Genomic DNA, 21,453 nt, shown 5'->3' with positions numbered 1-21,453 from the left:
CATCAAGCAGGTTATTAGTGGCTCAATAAGACGTTTTCTGCTCAGGACGGTGCACTGGTTGGAATATGAAAAAGACAATCTTGCTTTTTATTTGTTCTCCAGTAAGACATATTATTTATTTACTGCTGTTTAATGATTGTTAGTATGATTTGCAGGCTTATGGGGACAGAATGTACTGTATGTTTTCTTCAAAAGATAGCCAAAAATACACCGTTTATGTTAAAACAAAAGAAACTGTTAAAACAGGCGTTATCATTGGAATTTGAACCGTCTTTGAACGGATCATATGTTAGGAAATATTTACTGAAATCACAGAGCTGCAGACTGTTTACACAGAGCAGAGGGGAGAGGACAGGAGAGTTTGTACAAGTAGAGGTTGTAAAAATGTAAATAGTTCAATATTTATAGCATGTGAAGACCCATTTTCCCCCAATACTCATGACACTTGTGGGACCATTGTGAGCTTCAATGCCTATTTTTATTTAGTATTTTTATATATTTAATATTTATTCATGTTTTTAGTAAGTTGTGGTACAGTAGTGCACATTTTTATTTTTATTTTTTTACTTTTTTATTTAAATTTATATTTATAGATGGAATGTTTGTATTTTTTATTTTCTCATATTGTAATTTAAATAACATTTTCTTTTTGTTGATATCATTCATTTTTTTCAGCTGAATTATATTTAGTTTAGTTTGAATATATATATATATATATATATATATTTAAGTGTAAGGAAAATATATTATTTTTATTTTTGTTTATTTGTTGTTTTTATTCTACACGGTCGCCCATAAAGTTGGAATAATTTTGTTTTCAGACACTATCCTCATTTTCCTTTTGATACGTTTGGGATTGATTAATAACGTTTTGAGAATATATACACTTTATCTGTCAAGAATAAATCACATTGTTACAATCGTTTCATGGAAAGAGGTAAAAAAAAAAAAAAACATTATTCCAACTTTATGGGCGACTGTGTATTTTGTTACATTTTTCTTATTACTACAAATGTTTTATTCTTTTTTAACATGTTCACATAAAGAGAGATCAATCAATCAATATAAAGCATGTTGAGCATGGTTTCATTTGAGTTGGAGGAAGTAAAACTTTACAAAAAAAGAAAAATAAGCTAAATTTACATGTATGAACAGAAAGTAGTTTATTCTTCTTTTCTGACTCATCAATAATCTCATGGCTTGTCAGATTTATCTCTTCACTGCAGTGTGGAGTCCCAACCCTCTTTTGGTGTACTTCTTAAATATGCCTGCAGCTCATGGCCACATAGAGCACAAAGTTAATGGAGAAACAAACGGAGCAAGAAGCTATTTTCAGTGTATTTTACTAAGCCTCAGTTCAATATACTGGATGTTTTTACCCCAAGCACAACTTGAACCTTTACCGCCAACTGCTAAAACATCTTCCAGTAATAATACTTCAACTTTAGTCCACAAAGTGCTGACTCAGTATGGGATTGGAGTGTGAAAGTGACAGTTAAATGACAGCTGGTGTATTTCCTGCTGATTTAGCCTCCTCTTCCAGGCAATTGGCGACAGGACGGTAACCTGACCCACATCTCTCACCACAGAATGTCGTAATGTGCGCTCTAACCATTTTGCTTCCTTCTGAATTGGCGGCATGTGCTCCCAGCCTCCCCGCTCTCCCCGAGGGCCGAGCAGCTGCACATCGCTCCGCTCATCCAGTGTGACAGCCCGAAATCACAAGTGCAACAGCCCAGTCATGGGAATTTATCATCGGTAAACACACATATCAGTGAGCAATCAGCGGCTGAGTGGAACACAAGTGGAGCCGTGGTTGATGCAGTGAAAAGGACAACTGCTCCCCAAATAGGGATCATTGGATTGTGAGCTAATAGCCCGAGTGGCAGCCTGCCAGGTAGATGCACCTGCGGCTTTAAACAGGCTGTGTCATCACTGCAGTTAAAGCATTACACATCAGAGGACCAAGAGAGTGGTTTACCCTCAGCTGCTGAGAAACAAGCTTCACACTCAGCAGCACAACAACCACATCTATTCATCATCATATCTACGTATCAACACTAAATCATGATACACTTACTGTACAAACATAGATTCAAACAGATTACTTTGATTTACCAGTCTAAATAGAGCCCTGAGTCTTACTGTGTTTGTTAGAAAACAATTCACTATCATAGACAGCGTACACACCGCAATAAAAGATAATATAATAAAGTTAAAAAGTAGAGGTTACTTGTTTCAGTTGCAATAAATTCCTACATTACAAGACTGATTTGAACAATTAGAATCATTCCCCCAGACTGAAATAGGCCATTAGCCCTCAACATTTTCATCTGGCGAACTTTTTGGATTTACAGCAACTCACAGGATTGTTTTCTTGCTCTGACACTATTTTGCAGCTGAAAAACGTCCAAGCCCACTATATGACAACTAGCAACTACTGTACGAATTTCCATGCCATTAGATGCAACATGAGTGCATATTTAATAGAGTTGGTCATAACAGAGGTGGCTTTGATATTAACTGCTTATTACTTGTGTTTGAATACCTTATACCAAGGATCATATTAAAGAGGAAAAAGAGGATGCACAGGCACAAACTGAAGTGTTTTAGTTGTGCAAAGTAGAAATAGACCCTTTTCTGATGTATACAATGATGACGTAAAATTCACATCATTCTTTAGCATTTTGCAAACAATATGGTCACTGAACATAAAGCATAATGTGTGGGCTGTGCAGGAAAAACCTTCTTATAACTTCGCTATGAGCAGTGGTGGAATTATTCAGATACCTTACTAAAGTAAAAGTACTAATACACACTGTGACATTACTCCACTACAAGTAAAAGCCCTGCCTTCAAAGTTAATGAAGTAAAAGTACAAAAGTATCAGCATCAAAATGTACTTAAAGTATTAAAAGTAAAAGTACTCATTATGTTTTCTCATGTCAAATAATTTTCATGTCAAAAGTAGCTGTCAGGTAAACGTAGTGGAGAAAAAAGTACAATATCTTAGAATGTAGTGAAGTAGAAGTATTAAGTTACATAAAAAGGTAATACTCAAGTAGAGTACAAGTACCTCAATATTTTACTTAAATACAGTACTTGAGTAAATGTACTTGGTTACATTCCACCACTGACGATGAGTGACTGAAGTTTTATTTCAGCTGTGTGCTGTTTGATTCTGTGGCCTGATAGTGAATCCTACCTGTTCCCCACTGACAGCCACTCTGGTTCAAAGCTTCACCCTCAATCAAACACAACCACGTCGCACTGTTTGACAATAACCCAGACACCATGTGACAGTAGGATTGTTTTCAGAGTGAAGAATTAATCAGCAGTTTCCCGCTCCACTTGCCCTCTAAGGCAGCACTGGTCCCATCAGAGCTGCACAACAGTCTCAGTGATGCTGCACAGTGATGCTCATAGTGCTGCTGCACAGTGATGCTACACAGTGATGCTGCACAGTGATGCTGCACAGTGATGCTGCACAGTGAAGCTGCACAGTGCTGCTGCCTCGCTGCCAGGGCTCTGACCCGTTCACCAGCTCTTTGGCCCTCGCTGGAATCCCAAATGAAACACAATTTGTAACAGTCCAGCTCTTTCTGTTGGAGCCACTCATCTGAAACAAATGCCGTGGCTCTGGGTGATATGCAGATACAGATGGTGCAACAAGACAAACTGTTCTGTTAATCACTGCATGACGATACTCTGATATGATGACCTGTGCAGAAAACAACCGTCTCCATTTAGAAAATGCCAAAAAGTCAACAAAAACAATAAAGAAATGCGATATCTGCTGAGACGGGGGATGAAGGCCTGAGGATGCTCTCCACACTGCATCTCAGCTGACAAACGCATCCAGCATGACAGCAGCCTGAGGTTGAACTCTCATCATGATCCGACGCTCAAAAGACTCTCATAGGATCCGTCATCTGCTCTCCAAGCCTCTATTAACACGGCTGTCACATCACTCATCAGCTGGGATGAATGATGAGCAGCAAAGGCTGCAGTTCACAGCCACTTCAGACTGTCAACAAATGTCCAAGTCCTTTCAGATCAGTGTCAAAAAAAACACTTTCATCTATGTTCTTTAAATCATTTAACTTTTGACCTATAAATCTACTATAAACAAAAACTGAATGTGTTAGCGTTGTGTTAATTTGTCAGATTCTTTTCCCATAAATTAAAAGCTCAGAAACATCTTTTTTATATATATATCACAAAATATAACTTTCTAGGCACAGAAATGATTAAATTCAGCAAATCAGAAGAGAAGGAAGTTCTCTGAGGGAGAGTACAACAAGAACTAATAACAGTGTATTGATAAAAAACAAACAAACGTTAAAAAAAAAAAAAATAGTGTAGCTAGAGGTTTAGTTGTACCTCTACTATTCATTTCTGTCACGTGCTGTGAGAAAAGTAGGTTATAAATGAATAAAAGTCCAAACAAAGCTAAAGATCTCACACTTTTTCTTCAAATTTTGATGTCTGACTCTACAAAGGTGACATCATGTTTAAAGGGGCACTCAGGTAAATTAGTATGACACTTCGATTCTCTGCCTGATATAAAAAGCGATGGGAGTTGGATGGCCTACATTTCCCATAATGCAACTTAATAAACTTTTTTTAGACCCTCTATGCCTAGCAAACGCTCATGTATTAAAACTTCATGTGTCCAATTTGTATGAAGATTGTTAGTATATCGCTTCACAATGTTTTCACATAGTTATTACTCAACATGATACGCAAATTGGCCTTAAATGTTTAATGTTGTAAAAAGTGAGATTTTCATGTCTTTTTGATTAAAAAGCAGGTCTCGATGCTGTATAAATACTGTGAAAGGATCAAAACACTTGCACACAGCACATATTCAGAAACGGCCTTAAAACGAGCTGTCAGGACTTCTGTAAGGTTGTGATGTCGCAACTATATAGCGCCGTTACAGTCATTCCCCGGCTGCAATGATGGTGCAGAGATGCTGAAAGCAAAGATGCAAAAGACACAGAAAAACTTACCAATCAGAGCAGACTGGCCTCTTCGGGGGGTCTTAAAGAGACAGGCCCTTAAACGAACTGACTGAGGGTGAATACAGCTATATTCAGACAGACAGTATGTGAAAAATAATGTGTTTTTTAACATTAAAGTATGTTAACATGCTCTAGTAGAAACCCAAAATGCAAGTATGACCCTGGAAATAAACAGAATATGTCCCCTTTAAGGCATTTTATTTTGAAGACAAGAGAAGTCTAGTTTTCTGGTTCATAGTTTCTAAATTACATAAAATATGTCCTCTGTACTACTGCATTCAGAATTTCTAGTAGAAACCCAAAATACAAGTATGTTCCTGGAAGGCTTCCGGTTATGAAGCAAATTTGCGTCTTTGTATCACATGGAGAACGTTGGCCAGCGATTTCTGACCTCTGCCAAAAACAAAGATTGGACTATAAACTAGCACTCCAATATCAATGTGTGTCACATATTGATTGACCACATTAACCTCAGTAGGGGATGGACCTCACTGTCTGCCTAAAACTAAAAGTCTTCACTGAACCTCTCATTAAATTCAGTACAAACTCGCTGATATTTAATATGATTTTATCCATGATCCACATACAGTATGTAATAACTTTCTTTTCTTCTATAGCATCAGTAGGTTGCCATCAGCTGGGAAAGAACAAAGCCAAAAGGTGATTTCCTGGGTTATTGTGTCTACAGTGCTTTTAAAACAGTTGAGTGGTGACTGGATAGTTTGTTGTGGAATCAAACAACACTTACCTTCAGATCCCTGCTGTCCAGAGGAGGCAGCTCAGAGAGACGGATGCTTTCAGCCATGTATTATTCACCACTTTAATTCTGCAGCCCTACAAAAGAGAAAACAGAAGACTTGGTGTTTATTTTATTCATCTCTTAAATCCACAAATAGATAGCTGCAAAATGTTCCTGGTTAAAGATTTATAGAGAACCTTTGCTCGTGTTGCCCTGGAAGAGTTAGGGCCAATATCTGCGTCCAAACAATCGACAAATGTAGAGGGGAAAAAAATCAGAAACTGAGGACTTTTGGTTTTTCATATTTCTTTTTCGTGCAAAGTAGAACTTGCCTGAAAAAAAAAGTCCTAAAAATTAAATTCTCTGCATTTGAGAGCCAGTTAATAACACTGAAATTAATTGTCAACTCCCCACAAATATATCTCAGTATAAGACAGAATAGTTTGCAAACTTCAAGTTTATTTGAGTTCTGAGAAGATTGATAGCACCCTCATGTTAGTACGTCCATTAGACTACAGAGATGAAGCCAGGAGCTGATTAGCTTAGCTTAGCTTAGCACAAATACTGGAGGCAGGGGGAAACAGCGAGTCTAGCTCTCTATGAAGTTCAAAAACACACTGTTAGAAATATGTTTGTTTAGTCCTAAAACAAACAGTCAACAAGACAGTTTATAGTTTTATGAGGACTTTAACGCTGCAACTGTTTCTTGGTAAATAAGGAGCCAAACTGTCCGACCTGACCAGTGTGAAGGCATATACTTGCTACTCGCTCGCCAAGGATATTTTGGGTGTCATGTCTATGCTTTTTAAAGCTTTTTGAGTGCCATTTAAAATACTTGGTTAGGTCTATTAATCGATTATGGTTTGGGTTCAAATATGTGTGTTTTTATGCATTAAGTAATTTCAACGTGGGCTTTTGGTTACACATGGGACACAAACAGCAGTGTCCTGGGTCAAAGTCATGCGTTTGTTTGACCCATACATCCACCCAGCCTCCTCCCTAAGAGGACGTTGTTGCTCATTATACTAGCATACTAGCATTAAACGAGCATCTAAACGTTCTGCTGCGTGAAAAGCATATATATATATATATATATATATATATATATATATATATATATATATATATATATATAGGGAAAACAGGCATAATGACATGCTTTTCAAAAAAGGAAAATGATCAAGATATTAATTTGCCATTTGGTGATATCAGGCTTCACCAGCTCCCTACATCATTCTCAGTTGACACTTGGGCTGCAGTGCTGCTTGTCAGAAACATGTTTACATTTAGAAGAAGAGTTTATTTCTGGAAGTCAACAATAACCTGTACAGCTGCATACATCTTATACACACTTGTTGTCATTTTCTATGCTTATTTTTATCAATGTAGCTGGATTGTTGGCTCGCTATATGAGGACGTCCTTTTTCCTATTACTGAGGTCTGATTGACTGTTTCATTCTCCAATTGGTGGTAATAATTATCGATGAGGAAAAACAACAAGCATATTCAAAACCTGAACAAATTGGGATGCAGACAGAGAGAAAAATGCCAACAAATGACTGGGTGACTTCCAGGAAGTAGCCACAGCCAACTCTGCTTCCAGCCTATATGCTAAGCTAAGCTAATCACCTCCTGGCTCTGGTTTCATATAAACACTCTGACTTGTACCAATCTTCTCATCTTAATTTTAGGAAAAAACAGAGCTTGCTGAAAATTGGCAAAGTTTCCCTTTAACACTATTAATAAACAGCACATGTTGTGCTATAGGAACCCTCTCAGTGATCCTATTGTGTGCCGTTTTTTTTCCTCTAAGGACTTTTACCACTGTGACATGAGGAACAAGGCAATAAATAAATAAATAAATAAATAAAAGCTGTCAGAGATGAGGGCCAGTCAAAGCCATATTTCAAACTCAATTGTGTTTAAACTCATTCCTACCGAGAGGTTTTCAAACCATCCGCTGCTCCCGACCCAAGCGCTCTCCAAAAATGCTTTGAGATTTAGAGGGAAGTGGCTGAACAGATTGTTATGTCACCATTAGGGAGCTGTAATAAAGTCATATTTCTTTTGCATTTTGCATGACTGGAGGGCCTTCCACTCTCGCCTGTCTGCTCCTCTCACATCAGCCTCCTTAAGTGGAGCAGTTCTGGGCTGCAGGTTTCGCCTCGCTGCTGCCAGAGAGTGTCTGAGCCAGATAGCGTTGCATGATTACACTCGGCAGCGCACAATTTTGTAGACAGCGTTATAGCAGGAGAATAAAATATCTTAGGCCTCATTAAACGCCCACACATTTTGGAAATTAGAAACCAGTTATTCTTCATTGGGGATATCAAAATTAAGTGGTTTATAACGGGTTATTTAGAAGCTACTGCTTAATGAAAAAGCTGTGTGATAACGGCCGAACCTCTGCTCCAAATTACCCATAAAGCAGCAGTGAATGGACAAATTCGACTTTAGAAGATGCTTGTGATGTTTTTTTCTTTAAAATGATCTTGTGTGGTGCTTTTACAAGCTGAGAGATGCACAACAAAATGCCCAGTATGTTTTCCTTCCTTATTGCACCCTGGTGCCAGATACAGAGCATCGCTTGCATGTGTCACAGCTTCTGGAGTAAAACTGGAAATGATTCTGATACTGATAAACAGTGACAATGAAGTGCATAAAATTCATTGTGTTTCCTCTGAGCTGTAAAACACTAAAGCTGTTCTGACAGATTTTTTTTTCCTTTTTTTGCCAGGAGCTGATGCAAACAGAACAATAATGTTTTCTGCTGTTTTTGTGCTTTAAAAAAGAGACTGCTGTCATGTTAATGTTCTGATTTTTAAGTGGTTTTCTGCATATGGGGCCCAAAGTTTGCATGGCTGCTCATGAATATTTGACCAGTTGCTAAATTAATAAAAAATCCTCATTGTCAACTAGTAAATTATAAGGCAGCGGGCGTCTTTATGTGGATGTCTCCTTTTGGTCTGCTGCTTCAGGCAGAAAGTCTTTATTTTACCTTAAATTTGTGAAATTTAGAAGGAAAATAATTATCTTGAATACTTAAATTAATACTGAAACATTCACTGCAGTGAATGTTTATCACTTAATGGATTTTATATTATAAACGGACAAAAGACCTACATTGCACCATAAAATGCCAGCACAAGTGTCGTTTAATGATCGAAAAGAGGTTTATTTATAACGAGTATAATGAACATAAGTAGTGAATAACACAGTGAGGTTAGGGTTAGAGAGAAAATGGCCACCTCTGAAATAGATCAAAGAAAAGCTCATCTGAAATCAGAAAAAGCACCATTTACTATATCTGCCCATCACCTTCACGGTTATTTTAGTTTTTGTAAAAGTAAAAGTAGCAATCTACAACACATGTATATGCTTGTTCTATATAGACTATTAAAATGTTATTAAATCAATAATTTCTTTGGTATTTTTTTGTCATATACTGATATGCAGTGATGATTGCTGGGTAATATGAATGGTGATGTTGTCTAATGCCTCTGTTTGATCATGTGACAAAACTAAACCATATATTTTAGCTAGTAAAGCACAAAATCTGTCCAGACTAACAACCTGCTTTCTCTTTGACCTCTCTACTCTCCCATTTCAATAAACAATTCAATAAGTAACTCATTTCGAGTATGTTGTTGGAAAAATATACATATACATATGTCTAAGGGTGTGTGTTCTTTATTACTACTAACGTGTGTGTTCTAGCCAATGGTGGAATGTAACTAAGTACATTTACTCAAGTACTGTGCTCAGGTACAAATATGAGGTAGTTGTACTACATTTTGAGGTAAATATTGCACTTTTTACTCCACTATATTTAGCCGACAGCTTTAGTTATTTTTCAGGTTGAGATTTAACATAAAAAACATGATCAACTTCAAATGATTATGCTTTATTTTAATAAAGTAAACAACATAGCAGTATATTAAGTAGTTAAAATTAGCCCTAGCTTGAGAAAATGCTAACGCTGCTCACAGAAATGCATCAATAACAACAAACTAATCATATATATTTGGAATATATAATGCAATCTAAGTGCAGACATTCAGCATAATGATTACTTTTACTTTTCATACTTTAAGTACATTTTCTGATACTTCTGTAATTTTACTTAAGTAAGTTTTGAATGCAGGACATTTACTTGTAGTGGAGTCATTTCACAGGATTTCTGAATACTTCTTCCATCACTGGCACTAAGACCTGTCATAAAAGCATGCACTCAGGTCCTTAAAGATGGTTACGACTCAGTAAACACACGAGACAACAGACTGAATCACTGGACAGAAACATCTGGAGTTCTGACGGCAGACGATCCAACAAAACCTGCTAGAACACCAGTTGTTGCACCAAAACAAAGACGGATGGCAACCAGCAGCTTGTGCTGTTTATATGCTGTGTAACAAGGCCAAAAAGTGAAGAAACAAGCAAGACCTGGTAAGATCCTGGTGGTCAGCTCAGACTGGACAGGCTGCAGAGTGAACTGGAGCTGAGTGAACCTGAAACGAACTTCAGACTTGAGATTAGAATCTTTACATATCACACACTGTATGATTTCTGACTGTCGACACCAGTGTTCATAGAACAGACCCGCCACAACTCGGTCCCACTGGATTCATGTCCCCCTGTTTTCTAAGCATTACTATAGAGAGAACTGGTGAAAACAGAGGAAGAAGTGGTGTCTTTAAAGCCCTCTGTGGGCTTCAAAAAGTCGACACCAAGTTTCAGGGACATGTAAACAATCCACCACTAAGACTCCCAGACCTCAACGATATTCATCTCTTTGATCCAGACTCCGTAATGACTATAGTTAGCTATGAAAAATGAATGGTGTTCAGAGAGTCAGGCCCATATTACCCACTCTGTGATACCGAACAAACTTGTTGAAGGATTAGATTACGGGCCTTTCTCAAGTGGGCATAGCTGCAGCTCCGGCTCTTCCTCGTGCCTCTCTGGGTTTGATTTGAGCCAAAAGAGCCACAGGATACAACTTCCAAGGCATTAGCATTCTCAGCAGTCACCCGAAAACATTTCAGATCATGCTAGTTCGAAGTGACAGGGTGCTTAAACTATAGTACATGGGTGTGAGAAACAAGCGCCTCATGCTAACTACAAACACATTATGTAAGGAGCAGTGATGGGCTCATGGCCTTTCATCTGTTTCTTACAGTATTTCCCAACACTATAATGTTACATCTCCTGGCTACGCACATGCTAATGCCTTTCAAGCACTGATTTTATGATGTGGTTCAATTGGAATACTGTGATGAGACCAACAATTGATCTTTAACTCACAGTCCAAGTGTTTTGTCTAACTCAGGCAAGATAAAGACTTCAACGTCCAGCATTTAACTCAACCTGCCAGTTTATCTGTTGTTGTCGCTACATTCTACTAAAAAGTGGATTCCACTTTTATTTTGAAAGGGACATTACTCTGATTCTACTTGGACATTTAACCAGACCTTAATGTTAAAAACACATTATATTTCTCATACTGTCTGTCTGAATAACCTGTATTCAGCCCAGGAGAGGGTCTTAAAGAGACAGGCACTAAAATGGAGCATTTCAGCCAGTCTGCTCTGATTGGCCGGTGTTTAAGGGTTTCAGTGTATTCGCACACATCATTGCAGCCGGGGAATGACTGTCCCATCACCGGGAAAACTTAAACAGGCACCAGCACGTAGAAAGATCTCAAGCTTGTAGAACAGCCTATAAGAAGTGTTAGAAGGCACTTCATCACATCTTTTACTCGGAAAAGGGGCAACAAGGGAGGCGGTCCTGCACCTCACTTTTTACAATATGGGACTTTTACAATAATTTATAAAAGCAAAGTTTTCGCTAGAACCTGCAGAAATGACTTGATTACACACAAATGCATCTTTAATACAGCAGTGCTATGCAGGATATGCCAGCTCTTATGTCAGATCTTACCGAATTGTTGGAACGTAATAGGCTAAATCAGGTTTCTAAAACTTTGGTATATTTCTATTATAAGAAAAAAATACCCGATACCTCTTTTTATACTACAGCAATGAAGGAAAATGTCCTTCGCACACAAAAAAGGATTATGGTTTTCTTTTCTTTTTTGTTTAATTTACAACCTGCACACTGTGCTTGTACAAAAAGTCACTGAACATATACCAGCTGTAGCAGCTCATTTCTGTTGCATCTCTGCATCCTTGGGTTGAAAGTAGCTAAAGGAGATCATAAGTTGTGCTTTTCAGGTGACAGTGTTTAATATAAAAATAAAAACTGTTTCAAGATTTTATTCTACTTCTTCTATTTTTAGATTTATCTTAGCTTTACTGTTTCACTGTGATAACAAACAAAGTTGGTTGAGTGGATTATTTATCTGCTGTTGTATGCTTCTTCTCTTTTTCTCCAGGAATCAAACACATTTAAGCTGAGTGGAGAAGTAACAAATATATGGACAACAGTACGTTTTTTCCTTTTATCCGTTTGCCTTTAAGCCATGCCCGCTGCTACACCCCCTTCAGTCCAGCTGGAATGACTGGTCTCCTCTTTTTTCCTTGCTCATAACCACAGTTTCCACAAACTTTCAGTTGAAATCCATTCATAACATTTTGAAACATCCTGTTTACAGGCAGAGTGGGCTGGAAACAGAGCCCTGACTGACTCCAAATGGTGAGAGTAATTTGGTGTAATTGCACCACGGTGAAACCTTTGAAGAGCCAGTTTGCTTTGTGACTGAAACAATGATGATTAGAGCTTGTTCACTTGTCAACTGCAAACAGGAGAACCAGCACAGCAGATCTTTCTATTATGCAAAACTCCATATTAAATAGAACCTTAAAAAACGTGTTTAATATGACAACCGTTTGGTTTATTAGCCCTAATTATCCAAACGACTGACCGAGAGGTTAACCAACTATACACATTTACATTTTACCTGCAGGGAAAACTGTTTCAGTGACAAACAATAAGAGCAGGAGCTGACTCACACCACATGATATAGATTAGCTTTAGAGAAATCTGGGCACCAATTAACACGGCTGTTTGATCTCAGTGGCACAAATTGATCCAAGGTGAAGAAATTGTTGCGTAATTATGATTGATGATGACAAAAGGGGGAAATGATTTGTACCTTTGAATTCTCAGTAAGAAAGTTGTTCCTGAGTTAAAAGTCGAGCTTCAGGAAGCGAAATGTGGAGATTCAGCTGGTGAGTAGTAATTGTAGATCTACAATGCTTTACATATGGTTGATTAGATTATTTCCTATCATTTAGGTCAGAATAACTTATTCTTATTTTTACAGTATTTTTATCAAAGTGAGAGGGTATTTAGCTTCTGGTTGGTTTCTGATTATGCACAGTCCCACTAATACTGGCCTTTTGAGGGCAATAAAGAAAGAAAATACTGGATGATATTGGTATTTATTGGTAATTATAAACAAACACGGTTAAGGATTCTTTCAAATAATGTCCTAAAGTTGAGCCTAAAGGTTAAAAAATATACCTTGAAAATAGCAGTTTGACAAAAAAGTCACAGCACAAAATCCACTTGCTGTAAATAATCAGGAGCTTTCAGGTTTTCAAACCTTGTGCTCAAAAGTTTTTTGTCAAATTGTCTAAATTTAAAGAATTGTGACCAAGATCCACACTGAACAAGCCTAAGAGTCTGCTTAAGAGAATGTTTAGCAGGTTAGCATGCCAACATTTGCTAATTAGCCCCAGTTATAAAATACAGTTGAGGCTAATAGAGAATCTCATCAATTTTGCAGGTATTTGGTCATAAACCTAATATAAAAATAATATTGGTCATTACAAAAAGTCACAAAGTCCTTTAGAGTGGCGCTAGAGAAAGGTTTATAATCATAATAAATCAGTCTGACAGCTGTTACAGGTCCCACATTGTAAAAAGTGACATTTCCATGTCTTTTTTAATTAAAAACAGGTCTTAGTGTCATAAAAACACAGAAAGGGCTTAATCTACAGAGAAATACACACTGCCCGTATTCAGAAACTGTGCCTTTAAACGAGTTGTCAGGACTTCTGTAAGGCTGTGATGTCATCATGATACTAATATATATATAGCACATTCTACCTATATATATATATATATATATATATATATAGGTAGAATGTGCTGCCACAGTGCTGAAAGGGCCGTTCTCCGGCTGCATGACAGTGCAGAGATGTCAATATGTGGAAGACCCGGAAACACTGACCAATCAGAGTAAACCAGGCTGTGGACTATAGGCTGTTAGAGAGAGTGAATACCGGTATATTCAAACAGACAGTATGAGAAAATATAAAGTGTTTTTTAAACATTAAATCATGTTAAAAAATATTATACTAGAAACTCAAGAATTATAAGTCCACTAGTGTGGCTAGAAATAAAGTCTGGTTCACGGTTTCCATATTACATAAAATTTGACTTTTTTATTTCTGCATTCAGCATTTCTGTATTTCTGCAAAGTCGTATTACGTATGAGCAGATACAAATAAATGTGTGATAAGCTAATATTGCTGTTTATATCAGCTAATTGCTGGTCGGGCTGCAGCACACTGAGGACAGTTTAAGCTACATGAAGGAAGTGGATACACTGCTTTTGCAGGAAATTGACAATATGGAGCACATTACACCCCATGCACATCTGAAACACATTAATACAAGTACATTGAGGTTTATGGCCAAGCCCCATGGCCAAACATTAGTGTGAACGAGAGCACATTTCATAAAGGATCCTGCTTGTTAACAGATGCATTAAACTTCTCGTAGCTCTGTGCTCAGCCCTTTCATTGTTACATCAAGAAAAAAGACTCTATTTATGTTAAAGTGTCGGCATCCTCTGTCTCAGGAGCAATATAATGTCAGCAGCCCAAATCTGTGATTTATTTACAAATGAAAAACCATGTTGGAGACAAATAGAAAAGCATGATTGCTTTTCATACTTCCCCCCGCAGAGACCCGAGCCTTCAACATTTCCCTCTAACAGCCTCAATTGAGCAGGAAGGATTTCTATGATGGCGGGGCATCTGTGACTCAGTGTCTAGAATAACTCTCTAAATAAAGAATAAAAGCAATCTGCTCTCCTTTCACTCAATGCACCTTTCCCCTTCCCTGTTGCCAGGGGGATGACCGAATGCATTTCATATGCAAGAGTCGCGCTTCACTGCCTCCTGAGCACAGAACCGAATCATGTTCCACTTTAAAAGATGTTAATTCTGCATTTTTAATGACCGGCTGATGGCTTCAGTAAGTGAGTGCCGCTTACAAGATGTGATGTTCTGGAAATCCTCCTCCACACACCTCCAAGTCCTTGCCCCGAAGATTTGAAAAATTGTACATTTTTTGAATGCAAACTCTACTTTGTATTGAGTGTACACATCATGTGTTGCTGCAGTGCAATCCAGCCAAAGAGATTCCTCAATTTCATGGCTGATTAGCCTGATGCCAGGATTATCTCTTGTTATTTTAAGGCTGATAATACAAGATTATGACTTAATGGGATCTGTGAAATCAGCTGGAAGACAGCGGGGGCCTCTCCAAGACAGATCTGCAGTTCATGCTAGTCAAACTATGAATTGGTGAGGTGAAACAGTTGACCGAAACTCTATAACCAAAGGGAGTATTTGACACATAAATCATCTATGTGCCACACATTAAGAGTTCACAGCTCGTGCAAATTACACAGATTTTCAGCTTGAGGTCATGTACAATTTTCTGAAACACCTTTGTGTAAATCCGGCACTTCCCAAAGGCGAGCCAGCTTCCCAATGTTGGGAAGAGGCGTTTCAAAGTGTCTCGGACATGAGCTAATGGTTTATAGCACAAACTCTGCTCTCTTTTTTTTAAGGTAATTAGCTTGTGCTCAACGCTGTCATATCCAGAAGTGCAGCTGCTTTTGAAAAAACAGGGCAAGAAAACAGGAGGCCAAGCCTCCCAGGGTCAGCGCCCACCACAGCCTGGATTATGGCACCAAAGGAATCCTGGGAAGCGTGTATTGATTTGGCCTGACACTTGCTGCCACATTTAGCTTCGCCGCTGCTGACGCGCAAAGGCTTCAAGCAGTTATCTGCCATATTCTCTACTATCTTTAAAGAGCACTGAGAAATTACCTCATGCCATAGAAGATTTATCATCACATAATTAGCTCGCTGCACCTAACGGCAGATCTCTTTTGACTGCGAATACGAGCTTAAAGTTCATGTGCAGAGGACTATGCTTAATTAACTTGTTAGCATGAGCATGCTGTGACGAAACACTGGCCTTTATAAACTGCATTTGTTTTACAGATTGTCCGGATGCTGTGCTGCTGAGATGTCGCATATCTGCTGGATGCTGCAGACAACACGATACATCAGCAGAAATATTAATTAAAATGTTGCTGCAAGTGGCGATTTCAGGGTTCAAGCCAACACACAGCGTTAGAAGCTGAAAGCGTGTGATCTGGACCCGGTCCAGTGAGGTTTAGAGGTGAAAAAAGCAGCTTTTGAGGTTTTGAGATCAATAAGAAAAAACTCACCAAAGTTATACAGTTCAGGGTGATGATAGCCTGTGATGTCCCCGTCATGTTGGAGTGTTGCTCTCTTCACACTTTTTAATATGACGCATGAGGATTTCAAAGTACTGCACATATGCTTCAGCATTTTTAAACATTTCCTCCAAGTTTTGTGAAAGATTGAATATGATTTAAATTTTTTCTGATTTATAGTCAGATTTGCATTATGCTACACCCATTTGTTTCATTTCTTGCGCCCCCTAGTGGCCGACTTAAATGAAACTTTGCAATGCAATTAAAAACTCCTAACTGTCCTAACCCCTAACTGTTGATTGTGTCAGCCATATTATATATTTAATAATAATAATAATGCATTTTATTTATAGGCGCCTTTCAGGACTCTCAAGGTCACCTTACAATAAACAATTAAAAACAAAACAATAATAATAAAACAGCAATGGCAGTAATAATAAACAATATATATTTGCATATATTTGTATTTGCTATTTGGTTAACATTTTCCATTTAGTATTTAATAAAGACACTGCCATATGTCTGTATATCTAAAAGGAGAATTATTGTGTTTTCATTTGGTGTGTTGTTAAAGGAGCAGTGTATCAGATTTTGTGGCAACAAGCAGTGAGGTTGCAAGTTGCAACCAACTGAATGCCCCTGCACCTGCCCCTCACTTTCCTAGTGTGTAAATATATATATATATATATATATATATATATATATATATATATATATATATATATATATAGTAACAGTCAGGCAGTCACGTTCATAACACTTATTAGACAGGAAGTGAGCATCATTTCATGCAATTGCTGCAGATTAGATGTGTCATCTTCTTGTAATAAAGTATCTTAAATCCAAACAAACTGAAAGTTCCTTATAGTTGCTTTAATTTTGCTGTCCAACAAGAAAAGATAAGACGAAACATTAAAAAGTAACCAACAAACAGAGGTGGGAAAAGTATTCAGATCCCTTTCTCAAGTACTAATACCACACTGTGAAATTACTCCTCTACAAGTAAACTCACTCATGTAAAAGTACAAAAGTATCAGCATCAAAAAGGACTTAAAGTATCAAAAGTAAAGGTATTCAGGATTATTAGATTATTTGTATTGATGCATTTATGTAAGCAGCGCTATTGTTTTTTTCAATCAAACTAATTTTAACTACTTAAAATACTGTTATTTGTTATAAAATATAATGGAGTAGAAGTATAAAGTTATATAAAATGGAAATAATCAAGTAAAGTAAACATACCTCAAAACTATACTTTAGTATAGTGCTTGAGTAAATGTTCTTAATTACACTCCAACATTGCATTCATGTCACATAAAAACTGGAAATGAACTCTCACACAGACTTGTTTGTCTGTTCTGGGCTCCTGTAGAAACATGGCGTGCTCTTTAACAGCAGCAGTGTTTCCAGCGTCTCCCCAACACAAACGCTTGTCAAGATCATGTGTTACACCAGCAGCCATCTTTAAACCCTACACTCTATGTGTTGGTAATGTTCAGTGAGTTTTGTCCAGTGTCATGAGCAGATTTGACTCCTCACATGCCCAGCGTTCACATTTCTGCTCAGCTGTAAGCATCTCATCACCCTGTGTTGTTGCTCTGCATGATTCTGGGCAACTACTCTGTGCAAAGAGCAACCTCTGGCAAAAATTCAACTTGAATCATCCAACACTTTACCCTTTAGAGCCCCCATTGGCTTTAAGTGGCCAAACCGTCTTATTTTATTCATGAAATGGCACTTCTGCAGCCTTTAGCCTGGCACTCTCTGGGAGCAACAGTAGAAGTCTCGCCCCTCTCCCTCTCTACCACTGTCAGCCAGATCTGATTTCTCTTTTTATAGTAATGTTTTCCATTTAATTTAATTCTGGGAGTAACAGTTGTAACATCAGGAGGCATCTTCTTCTGCATCTCTGTCAGCTACAAATGCAGTTGTGGGAGCGCGCTGGATGAAATGGGCTCAGACAGCTTCACAGTCGCCAGGGGTGTTATTCTAAGATCAGGCTGGAATCAGAAGTTTTGTCGGTTTCAGTTAACCAGGGCACTGCTAAATGGCTTAAGCCAAGCATCAGTGCACCCAGCGAAGGCTTGGAGATATTGCTGCATGACAGCTAAAGTAGCTGGCTGCATCACAGACATGTACCCAGCCTAAAGAGCCCTCAGGCTTTCTCTTCTTCATGACTGACTTTTAAGTGTTTTATCCCTGGGACACAGCGATAATGTGCATTAAGATCAAGAACACTTATTTCAATTGTGCTTTATGTTTTATTCTGGCCTTAAATTCGGCAGTGTCTAGACTGTGCTTGGCTGAGAAAAGCTCACATGGAGGGATCACATGACTTTAAGTATGCTGACAATAGTCTTCACCGTTAATGTTGGCAAGAAGGTTTTTAAACAGAGTTAGTGGAAAAGAACAAGCAAAGCCCAAAATATGTCCTTCTATAAAGCATGAATTTACAGAGTCTATTGATAGGAAACCAATTTGTTCGTCAAATTCTGGATAAAACGTACACATTTAGAAGGGTAACGTCATTCTATACTCCAACAAAAAATCCAACAATGCATTAATCTGTCAAAAGCCTTTAACAAAAAGGCTTAAAAATGTCCTAAAACAACTGACCACTCCAGAGTACTCAAGCAAAAGTAAATAGTGCATTTGTTCTGCACTAATTTCAGAGCCAGATTTGGTACTCTAATGAGTATTTATAAATGGCAACAGGACGGTGTATGGGGAATTAACTCAAAATAAACTACGGTGACCATGTTTATTGTTAATGAAAGAACAAAGAAGAGATGTCAGTCGGTATAACAGTGTGGCCCACTGATGTGTTTTTAATAGTTCGGAGAACAATAGACTCTGTAGCACAGAGAAATGAGATGTGTCCCGGCTTGGCTACACAAACAATGCTTGTTAGAAGGATCACTTCATACTGAATACCACCAAAGTTATCCTTTGTACCAATTCTCTCTAGAAGATAAGAAATATGCACGTGAATGTTGATGATTCTGAATGATAATTTGGATATGACATTTGTGAAAGAGATACTATAATAGCTAGAAAACATGCCATTTGTGCAGAGAAAGCTCTGCAACATTGCTAAAACTGTTCAATATCATGGTTTTAATGTTATCACTCAATTCAATAGGCATTATCAGTGGTTATTAGCCTAAAGTTTGGGTTAGAAGGGGTCTGCTCCATCTTCTAGTAGGTTCAGATTGCTATCTTACCATTAATTCTACTGGAGCGAAGCAGGAATAGACATCGTATAAGGAGCGACAGCATCCATGCAAGGAGGAAGGTTTAAACACAGGACAGTCGCAAGACCAGATTTGCATCCCGTTTGACACTGAAAAGTAACTTTAAAAGTCTTTTTTTTTTATCATGCAAGTGTCCCGACATGTTCAGTTACGCAAGTTCAATCCAATACCGTCTAAACTTTACCATGTACCGGTTTTTGCCTAAACATAACCACATATTTTGGCATCTGAACCTTAACAAAAGTGCAACCAGGATTAGAATATCTTTCTGCACATATAGTATGAGGCTGATAGCAACCGATGACGGCCATTTATTGGGCTGATAATGTATGAAACAGGCGCTTTAATCACAATCATGTGGAAACCACCAAAAGGTCTTGTTCATTTATGACCAGTCCACTCCTGGAACATCTAGATTAGACAATAACAAACACTAACAAGCAGAATAAACAGTACAAACCATATAAACCTTAACAATAACCATGAATGAAACCTAATCAAGCATGTACTGTATTAAAATAAAACATAGGGCATTGATATATTTTATAAGCTGGTATGCGGAATTCTGTCAAATTTAAGCACCAACAAAGACAACAAGTAGTGCCCAACACTACAATGCTGTTTCCTCATGCCATACTAACTGTTTATAATATTTACTTTTGGTATATTTACCAAAGCAAAAGTTATCAAATATATTCTTTGTAGAGTTTTAAATTGGATTTATGTCAACAGATTAGCGAATAATCACATTTGGAACCAGGGTTGTTTATATTTATCTGTATAATGTACCATTTTTGCACTGGTACGCTACACACCCAAAACTCAACACTTTACTGTTTTGCCTCACAGGAAGTGAAGGTAAATGTGCCAATGCAGTTAGACAAAACTGATTTCCAAGATATATGTGTGGTTAGAAGGGGTGGAATGTGACATTTTTTATTGAAAATTGCACAAGTATTCAGTAAATATTCTCAACGCAATAAGAAGAAAAAGTGTTTTGCATTTACTGAGCTCAAGGCCCAAGGCGTCAGATAAGATGGAATATGAAAGCAGTGTAATACAACACCTGATAATGTGCCAACATATTCCTCCTCTCTGACACCATCAGTTTAACTCAGTCCATCTATTAATATTCATAGATTCATGGGAAAGCTCCAGATACTGTCACTACCTAAACACACACACTGAGACCTGATCAATGAGCCCACAGCCTGGGAATCCTTCACATCTCATCACAGCAACACACTGTTGGATGGCTCCTTTATTCCAAGCATCTTTACACCAAAGCAGACCAGAGTTATCCACACAGAGCAGCTCAACAAACAAATGGTCATCACACAGACATGTGCTCCCCAACAGGCTACACATCCAAACAAACAGGAACATAACCAAGCTGTTGGATGAAAGAAAACACAATCTTACCTATGATGGAAGGAGACATGTCCCAAATTCAGACCTTTGTTTTTTAGTTAGAAAGAAGTTTGAAGATCCCTTCCTGGCAAGCTGTCACTTCCTGGTTGGTGTCATCTCAGGTGGGCGGGAACAAGAACTCCAACCAATCAAACCATTACAGCCCTCTGACCTTCCTGTTTTATGTCATGGCAAGTCTTCTGATTTTATTTATTTTTTACAGAAAATTATGGAAGAGAATAAGGGCCAGGTAGGAGAAAAATAATAATAATAATAAGAAAAATATAAATTATTCACTTTGAGAAAAAAGTTGAAATGTTGAGAATGAAGTTACTTTTTGAGTTTGGTAAAGTAGACTGCAAGTCTACCTAACTGTTCAGATAGAAAACAATGTTTCTCTGATGACTTACTGACACAGGAACAACCAACCGGTGAACGTCTTTACAACTTTACAGAACACAAAAAGTTGACTTTATTATCACCACTTTTTTTAAGGTCATTTCTGACTTTTTTCTC

At 37.8% G+C, this 21,453-nt stretch overlaps 1 long non-coding RNA gene across 2 annotated transcripts; it reads right to left on the bottom strand.

Moving 5' to 3' along the window:
• Positions 1-4,761: 4,761 nt before the first annotated feature.
• Positions 4,762-21,082, bottom strand: LOC131989807 (uncharacterized). 2 transcript variants are annotated; one of them, XR_009395989.1, is made up of 3 exons: positions 20,950-21,082; positions 5,776-5,861; positions 4,762-4,978 (listed from the first exon to the last, which is right to left on the bottom strand). It is a non-coding gene; the product is annotated as an uncharacterized LOC131989807 (long non-coding RNA). The 2 variants fall into 2 exon arrangements; XR_009395988.1 differs by lacking the exon at positions 4,762-4,978 and adding an exon at positions 5,557-5,664.
• Between the last annotated feature and the right edge of the window lie 371 nt (positions 21,083-21,453).

The sequence above is a fragment of the Centropristis striata genome, chromosome 17, assembly GCF_030273125.1.
Source record: "Centropristis striata isolate RG_2023a ecotype Rhode Island chromosome 17, C.striata_1.0, whole genome shotgun sequence".
NCBI lineage: Eukaryota > Metazoa > Chordata > Actinopteri > Perciformes > Serranidae > Centropristis > Centropristis striata.
This window is presented reverse-complemented; position numbering and strand designations above follow the sequence as displayed.